This window comes from Macrotis lagotis, chromosome 2 (genome assembly GCF_037893015.1).
Source record: "Macrotis lagotis isolate mMagLag1 chromosome 2, bilby.v1.9.chrom.fasta, whole genome shotgun sequence".
Taxonomy (NCBI): Eukaryota; Metazoa; Chordata; class Mammalia; order Peramelemorphia; family Peramelidae; genus Macrotis; species Macrotis lagotis.
Window position 1 is genome coordinate 67,322,787 of NC_133659.1, and position 26,305 is coordinate 67,349,091.

The 26,305-nt window shown below is 38.6% G+C and overlaps 1 protein-coding gene across 3 annotated transcripts in view; it reads left to right on the plus strand.

Moving 5' to 3' along the window:
* RABGAP1L (RAB GTPase activating protein 1 like) overlaps positions 1-26,305 on the plus strand; it is a 716,515-nt gene that overhangs the window by 28,171 nt on the left and 662,039 nt on the right. Inside the window, exon 1 of one of the 3 annotated variants that reach the window (XM_074222077.1) lies at positions 17,917-17,939. The exons of the other annotated variants lie outside the window; for them this stretch is intronic. The gene's annotated coding sequence lies outside the window, so the exon portion shown is untranslated. Of the gene's footprint in view, positions 1-17,916; positions 17,940-26,305 lie in introns of those variants that run through there. 3 annotated transcript variants of the gene reach the window in all.

Genomic DNA, 26,305 nt, shown 5'->3' on the forward strand with positions numbered 1-26,305 from the left:
TACTTCAGGTCCTTTGACCTTTGTTTCAGTTGGTTCATTATATGTATATAGGCATTATATAACAACATCCATATATATATTTATCAGGCACTTTGATGTTTGTTTTAGTTGATTTATTTCAAGCCTCTATTTTTGGTCATTTTATTTTTTGACAAATTTTAATATTCAAATATAAATAACTCTTCATGTGTGATTGTGTTGTGTGTGTGTGTGTGTGTGTGTGTGTGTGTGTGTGTGTGTGTGTGTGTATTTGCTTCTCTTCACTGTTTCTGCTAAGATATTGTATGGAAATAACTCTACTGGAGTCTTTCTCTCTTCTCATCTTCTCCTTATATTAAAGATAGACTTCTCTGGACCTGTATTTCAGGTGTCTCCAGAATTTCCTAGTGTTAGAAATTTGAGGCTAAGGTTTAGTGACTACAAAAACATTGGGAATTTGCTTCTAGGGACTAGTTAGAAACTTCTTATTTTTGGTATAAGAGCGGTAGTTATATGGTATGATAGCATAAGGAGCACAATCTCCATTTCAGTGGAAGATCTGAGCAATAGACCTCCTTGCACAAAGCTCAGAAAGGTAGATCCAAAACCCTTCCATTTCCCTTTTCCTTATATTTTCTTGGTAGCAGGAGTATAATTTGAGAGTTATGCCTAGGAAGAGACCAAGATGACATCATAGAAGAGGAAAGAGTTGACAAGAGTATTTTTTTCTTTTTTTTTTAGGAGGGGCGTGAGAGATCTTGCTAATGGAAGGAAGAAATCTGTGAATAGGACCTTTAAATACAGACAGAATCTTGTGGATAGGCTTAACTATATTAATACAGTTGTTGTGTTTTGAAAAAGTACGCTAATTTCTTTTACTTAGTTAACCTATGGGAAGCTTGGCTATTTAGACCACAGTGTCATAAACAAACACCAACACTAAATTTAAGACAGCATATCAGAATTGCAGGCCCCTGGGAAAAAATAAGAGTTCTGTTCTTATCTATTTATGGAAGAGATGATTTAGTAAATTAAAGATAATTTAGTAAATTAAAGATTAAAGATAAAGATAATTTACTCCCTAATTTTACAAATGAGTAAATTGAAGCAAAGAGAGTTTAAGTAATTGTCTAAGATAACATAGCTTAGTAAGTGATAATCAGGTTTTGAACTCAGGTTTTTTTTATTTCTTTGCACTATATTCATACTGCCAAATTATGAATATAGTAATCATGATGTTTGCTTCTGTAAACAATCACTTTTTCTAGCATATTTCTGAAATATGCTGTGCTCAAACATTTTAGAGAAGGATGAAGCATGAAAAATCTGAGGAATTTTTTTCTGTCTCAAAGTAGGGAAAAACATGGCCACCATCTGTTATACAGTCAATAATTGCTTCAACTATTGAAATTTTGGTGCACATATCAAATTGGAAACTAATCTTATTTTGGAGCCCTGTTCATCAAGATAAAAGTATATAATTGCTGAAATTCTCATCGTATATAGATAAATTGGGTATTCATAGAATTTGAATTGTAAGTGAGAACATCAGAATCCTTCTAGTTCATAACATACCTGTATAAGAATCTACTTAACAATATCACTGAGAAATGGTCATCCAGCCTTTGTCTGAAGATTCCATTGAGGCAAGCTATCCATTTTTAAAAGTTTTAATTTTTAGGACAGTTTTCTCCCCTGATACCAAGTCTAAATTTGTCTCTATCTCTTGCTCTACCTCCTGGGGACAAGCAGAATAAGACTAAGTGCTATGAGAACACTTATAACTGAAGACTATCAGGACTTCTTCCTCTGGAAAACTCCAATCACAGTTTTTTTTTTTCTCTTGTAGAATAAATATTCTCAGTTCCTTCAACCCATCTCCAACTGGTCAGAACTCTAATCCCTTCACCATCTGGGTCTCTTTTCTCTGGAAGGAGGTACTTCTGTAGAGTACCGTCCTGCAGTGTGGCAGACATTATTGACTACAATACTCCAGATGTGTTCTGACCAAGGCAGAGTAGAGTACAGAGTACATTTCCTTATTCTTGCATGTTCTGCCTCTTAAAACTACTTAAGATTGCTTTAGTTTTCTTGACTGTCTCTGTCTCTGAGAACCCTGCTTTTTTTTTTTCAGATAAATTGTTATCCAGATATGCTTTCCTAATCTTGGCTTGTAAAGTTGATTTTTGGAATCTAAAACTGATTTTGGAACTGATTTTTCTCTGTTCTATTATTAGCTATCCCTCCTGGCTTTGTGTCAACTGAAAACTGTATAAGCATACCAGCTTTTAATTTTATCCTCATTACTAATAAAAGTGCTAAATAGCAATGGTCAGTCATAGATCTCTTGGGCACACTCCACTGGAAACCTCATACAAAGCTTCTTAACATTTTTTGTGTCAAGGACTCCTTTGGCAATTGGATGAAGTCTATGGATCCCTTCTAAGAATCATATTTTTAAATATATGACAAAAGAATTACAAAAAGAATTATAAAATATATTCAAATAAAGAAATTTTCACCCCCCTCTCCCATCCAGGCTCACAAGCCTCCTAAAATCTATCCATGAACCATTTGGAGATCTTTGAATCCTAGGTTAAGAGACCCTAATCCAAGTTGATATTTGATTATAGATTTCAGAGCTAGAAGGGACTTTTGAGGCCATCTAACTCAACAGCATTGTTTTATAGATGAGAAATCCAAGGTCGAGAGAAATTCAATGACTTGTCCAAGGTCTCAAAAGTAGTATGTGGCAGAGGAAGGATTTGAATTGAGGTTTTTTGTCTCTGAAGCTAGTGCTCTTTCTATAATATCCCTTTAATGAGTATTATTTGAATAAATCATTCAATCAGTTTTAGATTCATTCAATTGTGTTATTATCTAAACCAGATGCGGTTTCACAAGAATAGCATGAGAGATTTTATTGAAAGCTTTTGTTAAAATATATAGAAGTGGCAGCTAGGTGACGTAGTGGATCGAGCATGGACCCTGGAGTCAGGAGGACCTGAGTTCAAATTTGGTCTCAGACACTTAATAATTGCCTAGCTGTGTGAACTTGGGCAAATCACTTAACCTCATTGCCTTTAAATAAATGAAAATAGGGGTGGCTAGGTGGTACAGTGGATAGAGCACCAGCCCTGGAGTCAGGAGTACCTGAGTTCAAATCTGGCCTCAGACACTTAATAATTACTTAGCTGTGTGGCCTTGCACAAGCCACTTATTAACCCCATTTGCCTTGCAAAAAAACCCAAACAACCTAAAAATAAATAAATAAACAAATAAAATAAAATATATAGAAGCTATATTTACAATATTTCCTCATCTACCAATTTAGCAACAGTTGTAGAAGCAAGTATGGTTCTGACTTGTCCTATTCATAAAATTATTTTAAAAAATTTATAATCTTTAAGAAGTAAATATTAAGATAGAGAAGTAAATTGTATAAATAACTGAACTTTTATTATATATGTTTAAAAAGAAACACACATAGCATGTAGACACTAAGCTTAACCAGGTAGTATTAAAGTTGTCCTACTTGTTTCTTATCTTGTGCTTCTTTTTTCTTCTAAAAATATTTTATTGATGCCTTTTTTCCTACCTAATATTACCTTCTAACCCAACTTTCTGGTACCAGTTAAAGACCTTCCTGATAGATATGCATAGTCAAGAGAAACTAGCCAACACATAGGCCATTTCTGAGAATGCATGTTTGGTTCTATACCTCTAGTCCATCTTCTCTTTCCCGAGAGAAGGGAAGTGGACTTTGTCACTAGTTTCTTAAAGTCGTGATTGGTTACTGCTTTATCAGAGTTTTGAAATCTTTCAAAGTTGTTTTTCCTCACAAAGTTATTGTGATTATCTCATGTATATAGTTCTCTTTCTGCTTACTTCAGTATAGATCATATCATACAGTTATTTCTATAGTTCTCTGTTGGCTACTTAATATTCATTGTTTCTTATGTTATGCATTGGATACTTTTCTTTTTACTCAGATCTCCTTAGAGAACCTGCCTAAAGTAGTATTGTCAGCTATTGACATATCAGTGACTTTTGAGACAAGAGTTCCAAATTGTTGTCCAGATGATTGAACCAGTTCACATCTTTTCCAAGCACAATTCTAATCTCTTTCCTGTTTTGTCATCTTTGAAATCTGATGGGTATGAGGTAGAACCTTGGAGTTGTTTTAATTTACATATCTCTTATTATTAGTGACTTGGAGCAATTTTTTAATTTTAAAATTTTAATTCTATTTTTTTCATTGATCTAATATCTACTTTCTTTTCCTTCTACTTCTCCTCACTCCAGTGGGGGGAAAAAGAATGAAAAATAAAACCCTTATGACAATTATACGTTGCCAAACTAAAAAAAAATCCCTGAATTGACTATTAGAGTAGCTTTTCATATAGTTGTTGATAGCGTGCATCTTTTTTTAATTTGAAATCTGTATCTTTATATCTTTTGATTATTTATTTAATTGAGGAATTGCAATTATTCTTATGCATATATGTGTGCCTCTTATTCTTATGTATATGTATACAAACAAGCATGTACTTAAATATATTTGCATTAATCCTTTATATATCTTGATTATATTTTAATCAGAAAATTTTACTTTGGTATTTTTTCTCAATTATTTGTTTTTCTTCTTATTCAAATTGTATTTATTCCTCTGGGCAGAAAGCTTTTAAATTCTATGTAAGAAAAAATATTGTATCTATTTTGACTCTCTATATCTTATTTAGGTAAGAAATGTTCCCCTAGATGCCCATCAATTAGGGCAGGGTTGTTCAACCTTATTTTTAAAAGTTTTTATTGTAACAATAGACAATATATTTTAGTGACAGTTCTAATTTGGTTTCATTTGCTAAAGCATTTAATAAATCCACAAGGGGCCTACAGGCTGCAATTTGGATAGCTCTGAATTAGGGAATGGTTGAACACATACTATTGTTCTGTAAGAAATCATGAATTGACAGACTTCAGAAAAGCCTGAAAAGGCTTACATGAACTGATGCTGACACTTTGTCTTTTAGTTTGGGGCATTTTTTACTAGTATGCACCATATCTGGAATGCTTTTCCTCCTCATCTCTGCCTCTTGGCCCCCTTGACTTTCAAGTACCAGCTAAAATCTCACCTTCTACAGGAAATCTTTCCCAATCTTTCCTAAATTCTAATGCTCTCCCTTTTTTTCCTCTGCATGTTGTCTCCTCCATTAGATTGTGACCTCCATGTTTCCATTTCACTTGTAACTTTTATGGTGAACTCCCTATACATGCTCATCTGTCTTATTATATAATCACACCTTTCTCCTTCTTCCCCCCTCCCCCAATCAGGATGATTATTTCCTTTTGTGCTTTCACAATTTCATTCTTAAGAATTTCCTGTCTCTTATGGATTGACTTCCTCTGTAGAATTTTAGTTCATGGAATTCTTTCTTTTTTCCTCTAGACCTTTTAAAATCTCTTCTCCAGTCTGATTATTAAGACCTTGTTAAATTTCATGTTAAAATGTTACTCAGAATATAATACTTTGTGATAGAAGATAAAAATCCCTTTATGAAAAAGAGTTTTTCTGAAAAAGTGATTTTGTTATCAAACTGGTCTGAAGTCTTAGAATTCTTATATCTGAATTTAGATGATGTTAAAAAGTTACCTTCACAGTTAAATTTTAGGATAAGACCAGGATTAGATTAAGCAGCAATTGATGACAGAAAAGGATGATTTAAAATTTTTTTAAAATTTATTTTAGGCAATGGGGTTAAATGACTTGCCAAAGTCATACAACTAGGCAATTATTATGTGTCAAGGTCAAATTTGAACTCAGGTCTTCCTGACTCCAGGGCTAGTGTGCTATCTACTACACCATCTAGCTGCCCCCAACACTAAAGGATTATTGAGCTAGGTTTTAATTTTATCTTAGTCAAAAACTTCCTCTTCATGTATCATATAAATTGGTAGAACAAATATTTACAATTAAATATTTTTAAGATATAAATTTATTTTTGGAAATGAGATTTGACAAATTCATAGTCATTGTTTTGAGAAGAAAACCAACATAAGAATGTCATATAATCACATCACTTGTAGTTTGGATAATGTACCTGAGAGATTTAGTTCCCCGGTAACAATTTCCATCATTGACAGATAGAAACAGTTCAATTCCACAAACAATATTGAACGCCTGCTGTGCGCTAGGCATTGAGCTAATTACTGAGACACAAAGACTTTTTAAAAAGTAAAAAAGTAAAAAAAAGTAAAAGATTCTTTGAAAGGAGCTTATATTTATAGATAAACACAAAATATTCAAAGAGTAACAAAGTAATTCAAAGGGGAAAGTATGAATAACTACATGCATCAGGAAATGTTTTGTATATAAAAAGATACCTTAGCTGATCTTTGAATGAAGTTAGGGATTCTAAGAGGAAAAGATGAGGAGTATTCTGAGAGTGTATTCTGTTTCTCCTGGCTTTCCTTCTATCCGTCTGATTCTGCCACTTCTGCCTGATTATTCTTTCTTAGTTTGTTTTCCTGGATCATTGCTCAAATCCTGTGCCTATGTCTCAATGGTGGCCTTCAAAACTCAGTCCTAGGTTTTCTTCCCTCTCCCATTTTCTATTGATCTTGTTAAGGAGCACTCATGGTTCTAGTTATCAGGCCTATACAAAGGACTCCCATATTGAAATAGCCACATCACATTTCTTTCCTGAACTCTAATCCAACATCATTATTGTTGTTACCAGTTGGACATTTCTATATGAATGTACCATAGGCATCTCCAACCCAACATATATTTTAAAAAAACATGCTATATTAAAGAAATATCCAATAATTCCTCTTTCAAACTTCCCCTTTTTTGTTGAGCAAACACTTGTCCTTCCCTTCATCCAGATTTAAAATCTCAGTCATCCTTGATACATGTCCAATCAATTGTCAAGTCTTGTTGATTCCACCATTACAACATCTTTTAAAATTTTTTTTATTAGAAAAAAATTGACTTTTTCTTCCCATCTCCATTCCATTAGAATATAAAAAGTAAAAGCAAAATAATATAATTTGCACTAACTTTTGCAATAAATATACATAGTCAAATAAAACAAATGTCCTCATTGACCATGTTCAAATTTGTAATTCTCATTATGATTTCAGTCTCTTTCTGTTAGAAAAAGGGTAGTTTGATTCTTCAAAGGCCTCTGGTATTATTGATGGTCATTGGATCAATCAGATTGCTAGTCTTCCAAAATTCTTTTATTATAGTATAATGTTAGTGCTCACTTTAATCTGCATCAGTTTATACAAGTTTACCAAGTTTTTTGAAGCTGTCTCTATCATTTCTTATATTACAAAATTATTATATTGCATTCACATATAATTTGTTCATCTAATAGTTATTACTTCATAGCCCTCATATAAGTACTGATTTTAAGCAAAATGATTGAGTATCAATTTATCTTTGTCAGTGGAACCAACAGTTCCTTTTCCAGTCCTCCTAATCCTATTCGTTTCCTAGACTGGAAGTTAATTTTTCTTGTTAGGTTTCTTATTAGGACATGGATTTCCACTGTGTTCCAATGTAGTGTTTATACTAATGGCCTTCATTGAGAATTTGGCATGCATTTCCTTATGCTGTTTTTTTTCAGGAGAACTTATATAGCTTTATGTTCTTAGTACCAGTGCAAGATGTATGTACTAAAGAAAATATAACAACCTTGAGTGGGGACCCCCTTAGTGTCTAGTTCTTTGCTATTAAAAAAAAAAGCTGCTATAAATCTTTTTGTACATATTGGACTTTTTTCTCTTTCTTTGATCTCTTTAGGGCATAGACCTAGTAGTATCTTCACAATATCTTCAAAATCTGAGGTATCTAAAAAATCATTGCTCAATAATGTAATGCTTTTCCCTGAACTAATCTATGTTGGCCCACAGACAATAGATATTTGGTCAGTCACCAGGTTGATATTCAAATTCCTTCCAGTTTGGTAAGACTTGCCAGAGCTTACATTCTAATGCCAGAGGTTTTGGGAGCCTGGGGTCAGGTCTATGATACAGTGAGGCATCATAATAGTAATTAGTAGACATGCACCTATACAAATTATTTTAGATATGCATATTGGTGATTTGTACATGGTTGATGAATGCTGCTGTCTAATGTGACTCTTTTTTAAAGAAATGATAGTATCCCAGAAGTCTCGGGTACATTTAACCTACTGGGCCTTCAAATACTGCCAGTACAAAAGCCAGTTCTCATGTGCTAATCCTAGTAAAGTATTAATGAAGCACAATTCTGGGTGATTGCATAGGTTCAAAGTCTACAATAAATTTAGGTTCCTAGATTGGACTCTGTAACAGTTTGAGAGGACATAGCTATCTACTCAGTGCAGTTTCACTTCTGCCACTAATTGCTTTTTTTTTTTTTACTTTAGATAAATTATTTCATCACTTGCAGCACTGGTTTTCTCATTTATAAATGGAGTTGGCTTAAATAATTTTATTATCTCTTCTAATTCTAACATGATACTAATTTGTGGTTTGTCAGTTTTAACTGGAGTAAAAAGATGAACCCTTATCTTTCTTGGAGAAATATTCCCTCTCCCATCACCACCACAGCTGTATCCTACCAACAACAGATTAAAAATAGTGTCTTGTTGGGAAGAGAAGTAACAAGTCTTGAAACTGAGCTGGTAGCAATTATACCTGGAAACTGAAGACTTTCTTTAATTGGTAAAGACCAAATTTTAATTCATCATCAAAATGAATTAAATTGTACTGATTTGAGAGTTCTCTTGATATGGGTAATACCTCTTTGTTATCCTATGGAACTTCATTATCTTCTTGTCTATGTCCTCCTGTAAATACCTTCTTAGGGATTTCACCAACTAGTTTTCTTGACATTGAATGCATATCCTTGGATTATCTATTGCTCCTTTCCTTTTGCTCATACATTATTTGTTCCTTTCTTACTTATACATTCCTTAGTAGTTTCTTTTACACTGATCTTCCCACACAATTCTTTATTGCTAATGTGTTTCAGTCTTTTCTTTCCCACTATATGAAACTATTATATTTCCTTTTGGGTAACTTGTATCTTTAGTTCTTCAGAAGTAGTTTCCACACTTTAGAATTCTATCACTAGGGCAGCTAGGTGGCGCAGTGGATAGAGCACCAGCCCTGGAGTCAGGAGGACCTGAGATCAGATTTAATCTCTGACACATAATAATTACCTAGCTGTGTGACCTTGGGCAAGTCACTTAAACCAACTGCCTTGTTTAAAAAAACCTAAAAAAAGAATTGTATCTCTAGCCGAATATTTGTATTTTAAAATAGGCTTTCTTTTTTTTTTAGAGCAGGGTTTTAACCTAGGGTTTAGGAACCCCTAGTTACATCAGAGTCCATAAACTTGAATGAGAGAAAAATTACATGTTTATTTTCATTAAGCTCTAATTGAAATTTAGCATTTCTTTTAATTATGAATTTTAAAAACCCATTATTCAAGAAGGAATGATAAGCCTCACCAGACCATCAAAGAAAGGAGTCTATGACACAGGAAGTTTAAGAATGCTCTAGTTTAGAGAGTGGTTTGGTGGTCATTAAAGGCAGTATGATAGAGTTTTGGATATGGAAGATCTTTACCAACTGTGTGACCCTAAGTAAATCACTTAACATTTGTTCAGCCTCAGTTTTCTCATCTGCAAAATGAGGATAATAATAATAACACTTACCACATGGGATTGTTGGAAGATTCAAATGACCAAACATACTCACAAACACACACACACACACACACACACACACACACACACACACACACACAAACACACACACATCTATATATCTATATAAATCAAAATATCTATATAACTAACTATTTTAGTCTTATATCCATAAGAAATCAATAATAACACCTACCACACAGTGTTGTTGAAAGCTGAGAATGACCACACAGAGACACATAGACATACACACATTTACACACATTCACACAAGTCAAATATGCTAGATGACTATGGATGTATAGGGGGAGGGTATACAAATTAATGAGATCCCTGATCAGTTTAAGTTTTCAGTATCTGAAGGCTAAATTTTTTTCATGATTCTACTTCCTGAGTCATTTCCCTAGAAGGCTTCATTTATCAGGGAAAATGTGAGGGATTTTTTTTGAAGTATAACCAAACTCCAATTGTTACAGTTTAATATTGCTCAGTACCATGTGGGATCTCGCAGCAGCTTATATCTTTTACAGGGATTGTAATTCTAGATTTTTTTTTAAATGTAGCCTTTTTAAAAATGGGTATAGATGAGTGACGAGAGAATAGTCCCCCTTAAGGACTGAGAGGAGTAAGATTTTCCTCTTTACCATAAAAGTCCTGTTAATTCCTATGCATATTATTGTAATGCATCTGCCCTTGAATTCTAAGAGCAGTTACCCTTGAGTACCCACCCCTTCAATCCCAACTTCTTGAAAACTCCTAAGTATTCATGGCCTACTAGGATAAATGTCCATTCAAAACAGTCATACTCACGTGCTTTTACTTTTTTTAGACCAATTGACATTTTCCATGTGACCACATATTGACCATTAACTTAAAATGGAAAGTATTAAGGTGTTAAGAAGCACCAAGGACAAGATGAACAAAATATATCAATTGCAGTTCCATCCTAAACCACTTCCTCCTAGCTTCCTGATTTCCAGTCTCTTATGTGATTTAGTTTATGAGTCCTTAGTTCTTGTATTTCAGTAAGGCAGGACCGTGCAAAGTCACCGGCCTCACTTTCTGCTCCGGAGTCATCTGGGTCCAGTGGCAAGATTTAGATCAGGAAGACTGAAGATGACCCTGGATGCAGTGGGAGATCTTGACCTTTTTATCCTAATGTCTTTCCCAGGTCTCAGTTTGTTTGAGGAAAGCTCATTCAGTGGTTAATGCTAGGTAAGAAATGAAGCAGAGAATGACTTTTATCTAGTCCCCCCCAAAAAAAAATCAGTCTGGGAGGGAAGACTCTCAGAGTTTCTGGCTAAAACAGAAACAATTGTTATTGATACTCACTCTGAACCGCCAGAGCTCAAACAATGAACAAATGAGGTCATGCCATCATCTTCCCATGACATGAGCTTCTTTGAGAATTAAGGATAAACAACAATCTTGGTTTACTCCAGCTAGGGAGCTATACCAGAGCTACTATTGACCTGTTGGACGAGGATCAGTGTGGAAGGATTTACACAGATGAACACTAACAGCACGTGCCTCTGTTCCTGATAGCCATAGGCATGCAGATTGTGTGACTGGATAAATTCTAATGGAACTGAAAGAGTTCTCTGAGTCCCAAGCCAGGCATGACAGGAACTGGGAAACCTACCAAGGCTGCATCAGGGCTGCTACTTCATTAACTCTATGTCCTAACTCTAACAAGGGAGAGAAAAATTTTGAAGTCCACAAACCTCCTAGTGGGGCACTTTCTTCTTCTACTCATCTTCCCAGCATTATAGAAAACTACTTTCCCAGAAATGTCGCCACATTACACTCACATTTTCATCACCTCTAGGGATCATGACTATTCTCTGAGAAGCTACCTATACAGGGAAGGTTTCTTTAAGAGCTATTTCAGTCCATTAATTTTTAAAAATCTGATTGCACATTTTATTTTTCACATTTAATAACTCTTCCTTCAGTTTACTCAAATTTCTGCCTGGAAAGGCAGTTCATTAATTCTTACCACATATCCATAGCCTACTACTTGGGATTTGTGGAGTTGAGTGGTATTGAGGAACCCAGGCAAAACTGTATTTTTGTGGGAGTAGTACTGGAAAAAGTAGACAGTGAGAACTTTGGTAAAGTGGTTGACTACATATTGACTCAACTACAGGGCTTTCATGAAACTAAAGGAGCTAAAGCTTTATTTATTTTGAAAACAATCTAACATCTTACTATGAACAATAAAGTTACCAATTACAGTGGTTAAGGGAAAAACAGGAGACCAGGTGAAAAAAAATAATAAAATATAAAATTCATTAGAAAGAAAAACTGTTGATTGTGTTTTAGTGAGTAAAGTCTTGATAATCTTATTTCATCATGCTAAACCACAAGGGTTATGAAAGACATCTGCCCAAAGCAGAAACTCCTGTTCTTACATTTAAGAGTTTAGGATGTCAATAAATTGTGTGGTTGGTTACAACCATTCATTATAGTTTTTACCTCGAAGGTCTCATATAAATATTTGTCCTAAGCAAAATTGTTGAGTAGGCAATATTTGTCTTTGGCATGATCTAACCCTCCATTCTCCATCCCTAGCTCCCTTTTAAGTCCTTCCACTCCTATTTTAACATCTCTATACTAGCAACTTAATGTTTTTAGGGATGACTTAGTTTTACATTGCCCCCCACATTAGTATTTGACTTTGGATGGTCTATGGGAAGAATTTGGCATTGGGGAGTCTTTTCTCAGACTTTCTTTTCATCATAATTTATATATCTAGTGGTCTTCATATTCTGCAACATGCTAGGTCACTTCCATGGGCTTCTATGTATTAGAGAGATGAATGTGTTACTATTCCAGGGACCATGTAACTATTTTGGAAATAACTTTCCAAATTAATCCAAAGTAGATGATAATACTTTTAGGCACAGGGTCCATATATGCTCATCAAATCATATTACTTACTCTACCTCTGTGTAAATCTGACTCTGTCTCTCTCTATTGTGATTGAGAAAGGGTCAAGCTCCCAAACCTGGAAAGCTTGGTGATTCAGTTGTTCATTTTAACAGAAAAATCATCAAAAGTGACACATATCTGTAATTGACCAAAATCTGAAAGAAATTAGGATTGGCCCTAGACAACAGTGTAAGCAGCTAAGTTTATCTGCTTTATCCCGGCTTTGTTCCCATAATTTTATGTATACTTTTTTCATTACTGTGGCGCCTTTCCCACCCCACCTAGTGCCTTCTTTCTCTTCATCTCTTTAATCTCTCCTTTCTGGAAATTTATCTGAGGTATGGATAAACTTTGTAATGAGGTATAAATGACTGATAAATATTAGTATAAATACTTCTCTCAGAGGAATTTGCAAGTTTAAGGAGAGTAAATATCCTTAGCCAAAGTGATTACAGTTATTTTTCCCACATCTTCACTTTCCCTAGATCAGAGGGAATTTTGCTGGAATTTTGGGGAGGACTTGTAGTGCTCTGCACATTATAGGCCCTTAATGAGTGTTGAATTTAAATTGAAGTATGGGAGAGGGTAGCATTCCTATTATGTGGGAAGATGGTCACCTAAGATAATATGGTTCATGAGGGAACTGGGTGGTGTCATAGAGTCTAAGACTTGGAGTCTGGAAGATATTCACTGGGAGTAAGAATTGGAGGTCATCTTCCTCATCTGCAAAATGGGGATATCAGAGAGAGCCCTAGGGTTGGAGTTAGGAAGAAGTTAAGTTCTGATATTCACTGGTAGTATGATTTGGGTAAGTTACTTAACCATCTTCCTCATCTGCAAAATGGGAATATCAGAGAGAGCCCTAGACTCAGAGCCAGGAAGAAGTGAGTTTGGTTAGTCACTGACAACGTGACCTGAACTTCTCAATCTCATTTTCCGTATTTGTAAAATGGAGATAGTAACATCATACAACTTACAGAGTTGTGAGGATCAAATGAGATTCTTTTGTAAGGTGTACTGAAAAGCTTACCAATAGTATTACTATTCCTAAAGGGGCAGAGGACTGAGTTATAGACTGAGTTATAGAGACAATCCTACAAAATAAAATTTGGTTTTTATTGTATTAAACTACTCCCTATAACTTGGATTTTATTAGAGTCCATACCAGGAGGATTTTTTTTTATTCATTTAAGGCAATGGGGTCAAGTGACTTGCCCAAGGTCACACAGCTAGATGATTATTAAGTGTCTGAAGCTAGATTTGAATTCAGATACTCCTGACTCCAGGGCTGGTGCTCTATCCACTGTACCACCTAGCTCCATGTCAAGATTTTTGATAGTATCTTCCCTGAAGTGTTCTATGAAAAACAATGAAGTATGTTTCTCTATCTAGTTTCTCAGGACCTCTCTCTCTATCTTAACTCCCCCCTTTAATCTTCTCATACTTATTAGGATAATGTTGCTATAAAGAAATTATGAAATCATAGGGGGAAGAATAGGTAAGGACTCAACTGAAGAATGAATAAGTGAAATCGTATTCCTTGTCCTTTCTAACATAAAAATGACTCAACTGAGTCACTAGACTGGGCTGTCTATCAGTGTGTGCTGAGTTATTTCTATGACTGGGAAAGAGAAGAGGTTTTACAAAAAATCTCCACCCTTTCACTTTGTCCTCCTTCTGACCAATAGGACATATTTTTGAGATAGATAGTTTTGATTAAGGGGGTGTGTGTGTGTGTCTATGGAATAGAGTTCTTTCCAGAAAGCTCCTGGGCCTGCCTGTACATGGCATTGTAATCCATTCCCATCATACCTTGGTTTAAAAGCCTTTAGTGACTTTTGTTTAAAGTTTAAATTCCTTAATCTGACAGTTAAAGCCAGACACAATCTGGTGGAACACACTTTTAACTTTTTGAGCCTTATCTCACATTGTTTCTTTACACATTCAATGTTGCAGGCAAACTAGGTTACTTCTGGTCTTCTGAATGTACTCTGAACTTTCCTAACTTCATGACTTTGTCATAGCTGTTTCCAAGGCCTAGAATGTGCTTTCTATTCTTTCCCACCCCCACTTTGTTTTTTCATTTAAAGCGGTACTAGACCTGTGATTTCATCAGGTCATAGACCTTCCAGATGAAGAAACCTTTATTGATACAGTCTCAGCAAATTATACCTCCCCCCCCCCCCCCGAATTGCCTGGAGCAATGATAATTTAAATGACTTGACCAAAGTTAAAGTTTCTTTGATGGGATTTGAACTCTAGTCTTTTTCAACTGTTACTATTTTACCTTGGAAATTTTCCTCTTTACCCTGTGTCCTTGTCATCCTGGAAGATCCCTCCAGTCCTGTGGCCTCCTTCTTTCACTGGTGAACTCCTCCCAGCATCCCTACCAGAATCTCAGTTTTGAGAAAGGACCCAAGTCAGCCATCCTTCTTCACTCTTCTGCCAGCTCTGCTTCTGACTGTCAGGACCTCACCATATTTCCCTGCCTTTTTTTATTTGAAGACTTTCCCTAACTGGAATGTAAATTCCTTGAGGTCTGGTACTTTCTTTTTCCTTATATTAGTATTCTCAGAACTTTATATGTCTGGTGCATAAATGCTGATTTCCTGCCTAGAAAGTCATCACTCATCCATTATGTCACACTGACTCTCAATGCTGTAGACAACAGACAACAGGTTTATCAAAAATATTTTATTAAAAACATCTCGGCATTCTATACATTCAGAAATACATAGGTTTCCAGTATAGGGAAAAGAATGGTCTTTTATTGCTGCACTCTCTTTACTTTGATGACAATGATGTTTTTTTTAAATTGTTGTTATATTTTGCTTTTATATTACCTTCATTTTGAAATGATCTTCTGTGTACCTAGTACCAATTTTTTTTTATTTTTCTCTAGGCAATGGGGTTAAGTGGCTTGCCCAAGGCCACATGGCTAGGTAATTAAGTGTCTGAGGTTGGATTTGAACCCAGGTACTCCTGACTCCAAGGCCGGTGCTCTATTCACTGTGCCGCCTAGCTGCCCCTAGAAACTATTCTTTAAAAGAAAAAAATTAACTAAATACTGTTAGATATAAACTGACAAAAATACATAATAGTATTTATAGCATCTAATATTATTAAGGGCTTTATAAATATTTTCTCATTTGATTCTCCCAACAATCTTGTGAAGTAAATACTATTATCATTTCCCCCATTTTTATAGATGAAGAAACTGAGGCAGGCAGAGTTAAGTGACTTGCTCAAGATCACACAGCTAGTGAATGTCTGAGGCTGGATGTGAACTTGGGTCTTCTGGACCCGATAGTTATCAGTTCCCACCCCGAAAGGTGATGCATCTTCTTAACTGCTCTCTGAGGCCATGTTGGGCCATCATCATTTTATTGTTCATTCTTTTTTTTAATCCCATTTATATTGCTGTAATTGTTCCACAAAGTAAGCAGTTCATATGCATCATCTCATAGTTCTTTTAATTCTTAATATTCATAAAATTGACATTGGATTTAATGATTCTATTAATCTATTATATGTATATACATCCATTTATGTCCTTTAGCTCCATTGCTGTCTTCTGATTATTTTCTTGCATGTCTTACTATTGCTTCCTGATGCCACCTGCTAGATATTAATAGAGAAATGTAGATACGGCTGATTGGCTTCTTCCATCAAATGGAGGTTCTAAAAGGCAGTTAACTAGTTTGACTGGCAAGAGAAGAAAGCTGGATGGTTAGATTAGGAAGTTCCTTGTGTAGAGGCTATGCTTTGGGAGCTGATAATAAGTCCAAGAAAGCATGTAGAGAGAAAAATGCAGAAAGAGAATGAGGAGAGAGCCCTGGGGGACAGTTTTGCCATGGGGCCACACAGCTAGGTAATTATTAAGTGTCCGAGGCCGGATCACTCAATCTTAATCAAAAATATTTTATTAAAAACATCTCGGCATTCTAGACATGCAGAAGTACAAAAGTTTCCAGTATTGGGAAAAGAATGATCTTTTATTACTGCACTCTCTTTGCTTTGTTGACAGTGATTTTTCTGTTTTTTAAAAAACATTGTTGTTACATTTTGCTTTTATATGGCCTTCATTTTCAAATGCGCTTCTGTGTGTACCTAGTCCGTATTCTTTAGGAGAAGAGGAACATTAACTGCAACTGTTAGCCATAAACTAGGAAAGAGGAGAGCGAGCCCTGGGGGCCAGTCGCAGGGGTTGGGGTGGAGGGTCGCGGGGTCTGTTCCGACTGGGGACCCCCTTCTCCTTGGGACCCGGTGACCCTTCAGAACTGCAAGCGAGCCGGTGGCACCGAGCCAGGACCGAGGGTGAATCACGGGGCAGGGCCAAAAGTGGAGGGCGCTGGAGTCGGGAGGGCCCGAGTTCAAGTCCTACCTCAGACACTTCATCATTACCTGGCTGTGTGGCCTTGGGCAAGCCGCTTAACCCAAAAACCTAAAAAATAAAAATAAAAAAACAAACAAAAGTGGAGGGCGGCGCGGGAGCGACCTGGTCGGTCACGGCGTCCTCTTGTCCGTCCTTCCTTCCTTGCACCACAGAGGCCCGAGGGCTGAGCCGGGAGGCCGGAGTCGGCAGCAGCGAGGGGCCTCCGTGACCAGACGGGGCCGGGCCGGGCCGGGCCGGGGAAGGCGTTTCTGAGCGCGAAGGCGCGGCCCGGGCTGCGGGGGCCCCGGTGCGGCCAGGGAGCCGCGGCCGGGGGCGGGGCCGGGGGCCGGGGCGGGGGGCGGGGCCGAGCCGGGCGGGGGGGGGAGGCCGGGCGCGCGCGCGGGGCGGGGGCGGGCCTGGGGGCGGGGCCGAGCCGGGGGGCGGGGCGGGGCCGAGCCCGGGCCTGGGGGAGGGCCGGGGCCGATCCCGGGCCGTGGCGGGGAGGCGGGGCCCGCGCGCGGGGGGGCGGGGCGGGGCCGATCCCGGGCCGTGGCGGGGAGGCCGGGCGCGCGCGCGGGGGGCGGGGCGGGGCCGGGGGCGGGGCCGAGCCGGGCCTGGGGGCGGGGCAGGGAGGCCGGGCGCGCGCGGGGGGCGGGGCGGGGCCGCGCCGGGGGGAGGGGCGGGGAGGCCGGGCGCGCGCGGGGGGCGGGGGCGGGGCCGGGGGCGGGGCAGACCCCGGGCCGCGCCGGGCGCGCGCACGCCGGCGCTGGGCGGGCCCGGGCCGCCGCGCTGCCCCCGCCCCGCCCCTCCCCCCTCGGGCTCGGCCTCCCGGCTCCTCCCGGCTCCCTCCCCCGGGCGGCGGCGGCGGCGGCGGCGGCGGAGCGGAGCAGCGGGCCGGGCCGGGCCGGGCCGAGGCGCGGGGCGGCGGGGCGGCGCGGCGGCCGGTGAGTGACCGGGGGGCGGCGGGGCCCGGGGGGGGGGCGGAGCGCTACCTGCCCGGGCCAGGTGCCCCCGCGCGCCCGCCCGAGCCGCGGCTGATGGGCAGCGCGGCCGGGCCCCGGCCGGGCCCCCGCGCTCCAAAGTTTGCGGCCTCGGGCCGGGGTCCGCGGGGCGCCCCGCGCCCTCCCCTCCCCCTCCCCGGAGCGGCTCGGGGGGCAGAAGTAGTTGTGGGGCGGGCTCGGGGCGGGGCCGCTTGGAGAACTTGCAGCCCCCCGCGTGGGCCCGGTGCGCCCCGGGGCTTCAGCGAAGTTGGGGAGGAGCCGGCGGGGCGCCCGGTGCCCGGTGCCCCGTGCCCGTGCTCCGTGCCCGTGCTCCGTGCCCGTGCCCGTGCCCCGTGCCGCCGGCCTCCGCCTGAGACCGCAGACCTGTAATCAATAGTCGATGATGCGAGGCAGCGCGCCTCGGACGTGAGGGTGGGGGGCTGCCCGGGGCCCCCGCGGCGGGGGCGCCTCTGCCGCCTCCGTGGACGCCGTGCCCACGCCTCAGGCTCCCGGACCCACGCGGGCTTCCCGAAGCCGGGACTAGGGAGAGAGGGGCGCCCTCCCACCCGCCCCCCGGGCGCCCCCTCGCCCGGCAGGCCAGGGGGACGGATGTGACCCTGGGCAAGTCCCCTGCCGCCCGGGCGGCGCTGCTGGTGCCACGGACCCAGAGGCAGCCGGAGGAGAAAGTGAGGCTGGTGACTAAGCACAATGCCGCGCCGAGCTTGTCCCCGTGCCACGGTCTTCCTCGGGAGGACCTGAGTTCAAATGCGGCCCCAGACGCAGTCAGTGAAAAAAAGAGGGAAGGACAGACGCTATGGCAGGGCCACATCTTCCCAGCCCTTCAGACTCACCTTGACTCCCTACTGTGTGTGACTGACACTACCCCCCCCCATGTCTGAGCTGTGGTCAAGGCCCATCAAGTTCTCCTTTGCAGAATCTCTCATTTACACCCCTCCCCTTTTCTGACACTACCACCACTCTTGTGAAAGTCCTTGTCACCTCACCCCTTGATTACCACTGTACCCTGTTGACAGTCTCCTTGCTTCTAGTCCTTGATTTTCCTAAAAGGAAGGTTTGAATCTTGGCACTTCCCTGTTCAATAAATAAACTCCTCAGTACTTCTAAGAGCAAATAGAAAATGCTATTTGTTATTCAAAGTCCTTCATATCTGTGCATTCCTCTTACACCCCATACCCCTTCATGTATTCTTTAATCCAGTGATTCTGGCCTCCTCTCTCTACTTGAGCATTTTCTCTGGCTCACCCCCCCCCCCCCCCCCAATAAAATGCTTTCCTATTCCACCTGATTTCCCTGATTTCAGGTCTCAACTACTTTTTGTTGGGAAGCCTTTCCCAGATCCCTCTTAATTCCAGTGCTTTCCATCTTTTAATTATTTCTATTTGTCTTGTATATAGGTTGCTTTACAGTGGCAGCTATATGGCACAGTGGGTAGGTAGAGTGCCCATCCTCAAGTCTTAGAAGACTCAAGTTCAAACTGCAGACAGTTATTGAGCTGTTCCACCTTGGGCAAGTCACTCTGCCTAGCATCCAGGGCCATCTCCAGTCTTCATTTGCACGTTGATTCCCTCTTTTGATTGAAAGTTTCCTGAGAGCAGGGATTGTCTTTTACCTCTTTTTTATATTCTGGATGTTTGGTACTGTTCTTGGCAATAGTAGGTGTTTAATGTTTATTGAATTAAATTGAGAGAATGTATTAATTGAGGGAATGACCAGTTAGTTTTGGAATGTGTGAACAGGGTACATGAACTTTTTTTTAGGAACTTTGAATATTATCAGTTATTTCCATTAGTAATCTGTTATTTAGTTTACATATTGACCCCCCATTAATATATCACTAATAGTTTAGTTTCTGCTGACCTCTCTAGTAGTTACAGAGGAAATTTTGAGACTTAATTTCAGAATTTCTTTTTATCAGGTTGTCTTTAGAAATCAGGGAACTTCTTCATGTTGTCTGCTGAGAGAGTCAACTCAAGTATAGTTCAATTGGATTTTGAAATCGGTGGCTTTAAAGAGCCCCAATTGAAGTAACCTCATCAGTTACCCTAGCCAAAGTAGGAAATACTCACCAATTTATATTCAAGCAATCCCTAGAACTCCTATGTATCTGAACTAAAGAAAATGAGGTGAAAAGATTTTCCCCCTCAGAATATTAAAAAAAGCTAAATTCTGATATAAGTAGTTAAAATACTGCTAATTTTAGGCCTTTGAGATTAAAGGCTTCACTTTTTACTGTGCTGGGTCTATTCAGTAGTAATTTAGTTCCATTCTTTTGAGAATACGTTCTGGAGAATTGCCATCTGTTGCTTCTATGGCTGTCCTCCTGGAGTTGTCTCAGTTCAGGGCTGCTCTGTTGAAGACTCTTGTGTGTGTGTGTGTGTGTGTCTGATTGTGTGATTGATTGTGTGATTGTAAGGTGATAGAAGTCAAGAGAATACAGTATGTGAGATTCTGGAGATTGTTTATTTTGCACAAGTTGCCATGTGCTCCTTACAATACAACTTCTGCATTATGTATGGGGTGACCATGGCCTCTGGTTCTGAGTGGCATTGTAAAACTCAGTTGCTGACATCTCAAGGGCAGCTCAGGGATGTCTTTTGAGGATGTGTTCTATTTGTCATAAGACAGTGGAATTTTAAAATATGAGCTTATTTTGGACTGTGATGAAAGATTCTGTTTTGGAGGGGTTTTTAAATTTTGGAAACAATGGAAAAATAGTTTTCTTTGATATCATGCTTTAAAGTAGACTGGTATGTATAAGGCCGCATTAATGGAAGGGAGTTTGTTTCACTGTGGTGACAATATTTGAAATTGTCTTAAACTTCTTGACTACAGTGGGTACCGTAAAAAGGTACTATACAGAATTAAGGAGAATCAGTATTTGGTTATATAGTTCTTCACTCTCCATGTGACCCTTATGGATGTGGTTTTGCTCATTTTATTTAATCAGGTTAAATAATTTCTAGGTATCTACTGTTTGCAGGTCTCTGTGTTCAAGATGAAAAAAATGACTTCATGAGTTTATAGCCTAATGTGGTAAGAAAAAAGTATGTATACAAAATAACTATCACACAGAGATTTAAGTAAGTGCATAGGAAAAGAGATAGTAAATAGTAGGATTGATTCAAGGAAGAAAGGATTACTTTGAGTTGGTGGAATCAGGGAAGGGGGAAGGGGAAAAGCATTTATTAAATGTCTTCTATGCATTGTGCATAAAAAACTTGGTATCTGAATTGGTCCTAGAAAGGAGAGATTTTGGCAAGCAGAGATTCAGGGTACATACCATAAGTAAATTAGGATGAGAGAGCCAGATGGAGATAGGTTGTAGCTCAGTTTGATTGAAACAGAATTCACTAAAGGAATTAAATAGTATGGAATGGTGGGTGGAGCTAGATTGTGGGGAGGGCCTTGATTACCAGGCATAGGTCATAAGTCTAGCCTGAGCTGAAGAAATCTTAGAGGCCAAGCCAGATAGTAGGTGTCACTCCCAACACTCCATAGTGGAGGGACCAGGTTAAAATGTAATTGGAAAATACTTAACAAAATAAAAAGAACACAATAAAACTTAGATAATATTATATTTTAAAATTTAAAGTCAATATTCAGCTTACAGAGATCCCCTTATCTTTGATACTACTAATCTAGACCAACTTCTTCATTATACAAATAAGGAAATTGAGGCCTGTAGAGGGAAAGTGACTTATTTATGTCATATAAGTAATAAGTAATGAAATCAGAAGTTATATGATTAGGTTAAATTAGCAGCAGTGATAAGGAAGGATTGGAAAAAGTATGAGACTGATGTCACAGAGACCAATTAGGTGACTATTGTAATTGTTCAGATAATAATGGAAGTGGAAATCAAGGGAAGACTTTTTCTGGAGAGAATCTTTAGGAGTTGTCATTTGATGGGGTGCTGGAAGTGAGAAGAGGGTCAAATGTGACTGAAGTTTTTTAGAATGATACTGCCTTCTTTAGATATATAGAATTTAAGATCAAGAATAAATTTTGAATTGTTTTTCTACATTTTACTTCTTTTTAAAATTTCATTTAAAATTTTATTTCACCTCACTTTTGAAATAAATTTTTATGGTTATTTTTTTGAATTAGTAAGATTTTATTTATTTTGAGTTTTACAATTTTCCCCCTGATCTTACTTCCCTCCCCCCAACCCCCCACAGAAGTCAATTTGCCAGTCTTTACATTGTTTTATGGATATTTTTAATCACTTAATTTTTCTCTTTAGCCTTTTTTAAAAAAACTTAAATATTCTCTTTAACTTTAAAGAAAGGAATAGTAGAAGAAGAAAAAAAATGAACAAAGCCAATTAATATATTAAAAAAATTTGAGAGTATATGTAGTCTTCCACATCCAGCGACTTCCTACTTCTGCAAAGGACTAGAGTGGCAATGTTTTCTTATGTCTCCTTTTTTTGGAATTTACTGTTGCTCTGTAATTTCTACAAATCACTTTTTTTTTAGATTTTTTTTTTTCAAGGCAATGGGGTTAAGTGGCTTGCCCAAGGCCACAGGGCTAGGTAATTATTAAGTGTCTGGGGTCGGATTTGAACCCAGGTACTCCTGACTCCAAGGCCGGCGCTCTATCCACTGCGCCACCTAGCCGCCCCTACAAATCACTTTTGATTGTTTTGTGGTTATTATTTTTCTGTGTACTTTGTTGTAAAGAGTGTAAATTGTTTTTCTGGCTCTGCTTACTTCAGTTTGCATCAATTCATGTAAGTTTCCATGAGTTTCCATACATCTCTGTAAACTATCATAAATGTCATTTTTTAATATCAAGGTAATAATTTAATTAATTTTCACATATCATGATTTTATTTAGTCATTCCCCAATTGATGGGCATCTACTTTATTTTCAGATCTTTGCAACCATAAAAGTTCATATATAAATATTTAGACATATGCATAGTTTTTTTTTTTTATCAGTGACCTATAAGGCCTAACTGAGAAATCACTGGGCAAAAAGATATTGACATTTTAGTTGTTTTATTTGCATAGTTCCAAATTGTTTTCCAAAATGGTTTCAATGATTCATAGTTCCACTAATAACTCATTGGTGTGCCTATCTTCCCATAACTCCCCCAACACTGACTATTCTAGACTTTTGTCATCTTTGTCAGTTTGTAGGCTTTAAGGCAAAAACCTCAGGGTTATATCGATTTTCATTTCTTTTTTGAAATATTCTTTTATCAGGGCACTGAGAGATTGTAATTCTTCTTTTGAACTCTTTGTTTCTATCCTTTGACAACTTGTCTTCTGGGGAATGACTTTTGGTCTCATATAGTTCTGTTGTCTATATATCTTGGATAGTAAACCTGTAACAGGATATGATTTCTATGTACACGTTCAGTCATTTTGGAGTTAGGGTGTTTGGAGTTAAGCTTATGTGTGCTTTTGAGATTCTGAGGACTCTAATTATCTGTTGAAAAAAAATGTTTATTTAGGAATGTAACAGGATTTAAATTTTTTTAAATTTTTAATTAAAAAACATTTTTAATAGAATTTTTAACCAAAACCAAAACATGAAAAATGTGGTCACAGATTGTAGTGCTATGATAAGTCATAGAACCAAAAACATTTCTAAGAATACCACCCCCTCCTTAAAAAAAATCCAGTTAAGCTTACAATAAAAAAATAGGGATCTAAAGAGTTAACCTTCAGAACTACAACCACACTTTCTTAGATTGGACAAGTCTAGTCATTTTTTTTGAATATTTTGGATTGTCTTTTCTTTACCTATTCTAAATTCTGTAGTTGAGAATGACTACTGTGTATATGGCGCTGACAAAATAAATTGTAGAGAAACCTCAGGAATGAGAATTATGGATAGAAAGTGGCAAAAATGAAGAATTTTGGGAATTGCCAAGAAAGTAGAAGGAACTTTGGTACCATGGTATTTTCATAGAGTGATAGTGACAGATCAGATTTACTGGTATGCTTAAGCTGACTTTTTTGTAGATGTTGCAGGTATGGAATGCAGTAGGAGAGGAAGAGTATTGTTGGGTATATCTGAGGCCAGTAGCTTAGACAACTTTTTCTATTTGACAATCTTTTCATCTTGCCATCTGGAGGAGATTTGCAACAATAGAGAAACATTATTTACTGTGTTACTGAGGTTCTTTCTGATTCTTACCAGTGTTCTTTCATTAGTCAAGTCAGTAAGATGACTTTCTTCAGTGGGTAACCTGAATTTCTGTCTACTAATGGAGCAGATAGTTTGATTTTAGAATGTAGAAGAGAGAATTGATTTATTAACCCAGTCCTTTCAAAGGAGACATAGACTATCAGGGAGTGCTGGTTTTAGACTACTGTGTATATCTGATTTATAAGCAAGTTTCCCCTTCAGGTTACTTCATTGACCAAATTTGGGATGGGAGGAAATAACACTTTAGATTCTTTTAACCTGCTGAATTCTCTTCTTCACTCCAGCTGGCTTTTGACCCTAGAAACTGGCTCTGGAGTTGACTTGTTCAGTCCTTCAGTCGTGTCTGACTCCTTGTGACCCTGGGGACCAGGGCTTGCCAAGTCCTTCTATCCTCCACTATCTCTAGAATTCTGTTCAAGTTCATATTCATTGCTTCTACATTGGCCCTTTAAGAGGCAGCCAATTTGGGATCTTTCCAGTGTTTGTTCCTGCAAATGGGGTACTGTATGCTATACTTATCTCTCTGAATTTTTCTGTCTATCATCTATCTTTATGCAGCTAGGTGGTGAATAGTGGCTGGAGTTAGGAAGATCCGAGTTAACTTTGATCTTACTAGCAGTGTGACTTTGAGCAAGACACATGATCTGCCTCAGTTTCTTCATCTGTAGAATGGAGATAGTAATAGATATTTGCAAAGTGCCTGTGAAGCACTGTATAAATACTATTACATATATGTACATGTTTATGTTGTCTATCCAAATAGAATGTAAGCTGCTTGAATGCAGGAATTATTTTGTATTTTGTGTCACATTATATAGTGATTGATCATTAAATGGTGGTGGAATTGAAGATGCTTTTGAGTTGTTGGATTTTTTTTTTGACATTTTGAATAGATAGTACCAACATTGCTATAACCCTGTCAGGAAGAGTACCAAATGAAGCTTATAAAGTGTAATTTTCAGATGACTTAGTTGATGAATGTGGTAGGCAGGCTAGGTTCAGGCAGAAAATTAGTTTTGCTAAAACCCAAGTTTTGGTAAGAGATTCAGAACAGCATAACTAAATAGAACAGAATTGTGGGATACTGGTAGACACCCTCCTCAAAACCCTGCCTCTGGTTCATTCAGTTTTTAAAAATTTCTTCTGTTGCTGAGGAAATAAATTAGACATGGTACCTCAGACAGAAGAATTTCTTCAGACTTATCCTCTGTGATGGAATTGATAGATAAGAAGGAAGATGTCTATTATAATTGCCATTTATTTGGTGTTATGGGAAGATCATAAGCTGATAAGAGGCAGAATGGGGATTCCCAGTCCAGTCTTTTGGGTTAAGATTCAGTGCTCTAGCTGACTTGGGTACTAAGCTCATGCCTGTAGGTAGACAAAACTAAATCTTCACCAAAGCTATGGAAGAGCTTTGGTAGACTGATGGTTGTGTACTTATTGTTTGAATTGTCCTGAGACCTTATTTTGCATTGCAAAATTGAAAATTGAAAAATTTTCAATAATTTTTACTTCCATCATTATTGAAAAGATAAAGGTTCTGAGCAGATAACATATTAAATACATGTTAAATAGATGTCCACTGTGGGAATGTCATCTCACATGAAGTTTTCCTTCAAGGAAAACCAGTGTTCATTTGATTAAAGCCTGTGCTTCTTTTGGATCCATGAAAAAAATCTGTGGAAATTGTTTGAATCAGTACAAAGATAAATGTGTTTTGTATCATGGTGATAATCATATTTAGTGACTGCAATTTATTGACTATGTACTGTTTTATTAGAAAGCGTCAACAGTTTTATATGTGCTATTTGCAAAAGATAGCACACCAAATGATAGAAAATATTTCCTACAAGATCTAGAAACTTGACACCTTGTGTCTGTGGTGTAGTAGAAAGAACATTGAACTTGAAGTAAAAGACATGAATTAATATCCAGGCATTGCAGTGTATTAGCTATGTGACTCTGATTAAGTCCTTTCTTTTGTTAGCCTCACTTTCCTTACTTGTAAAATTGGGATGACAGCATTTGTAATAAATACTTCTCTCAGAGGATTATTTGAAGAAAGTGCTTTGTTAATCTTAAAGGCTACATAAGAGTGAGGAGGTTTGGGTTACTAATAGATATAATGGCCTCATGATGTCTGC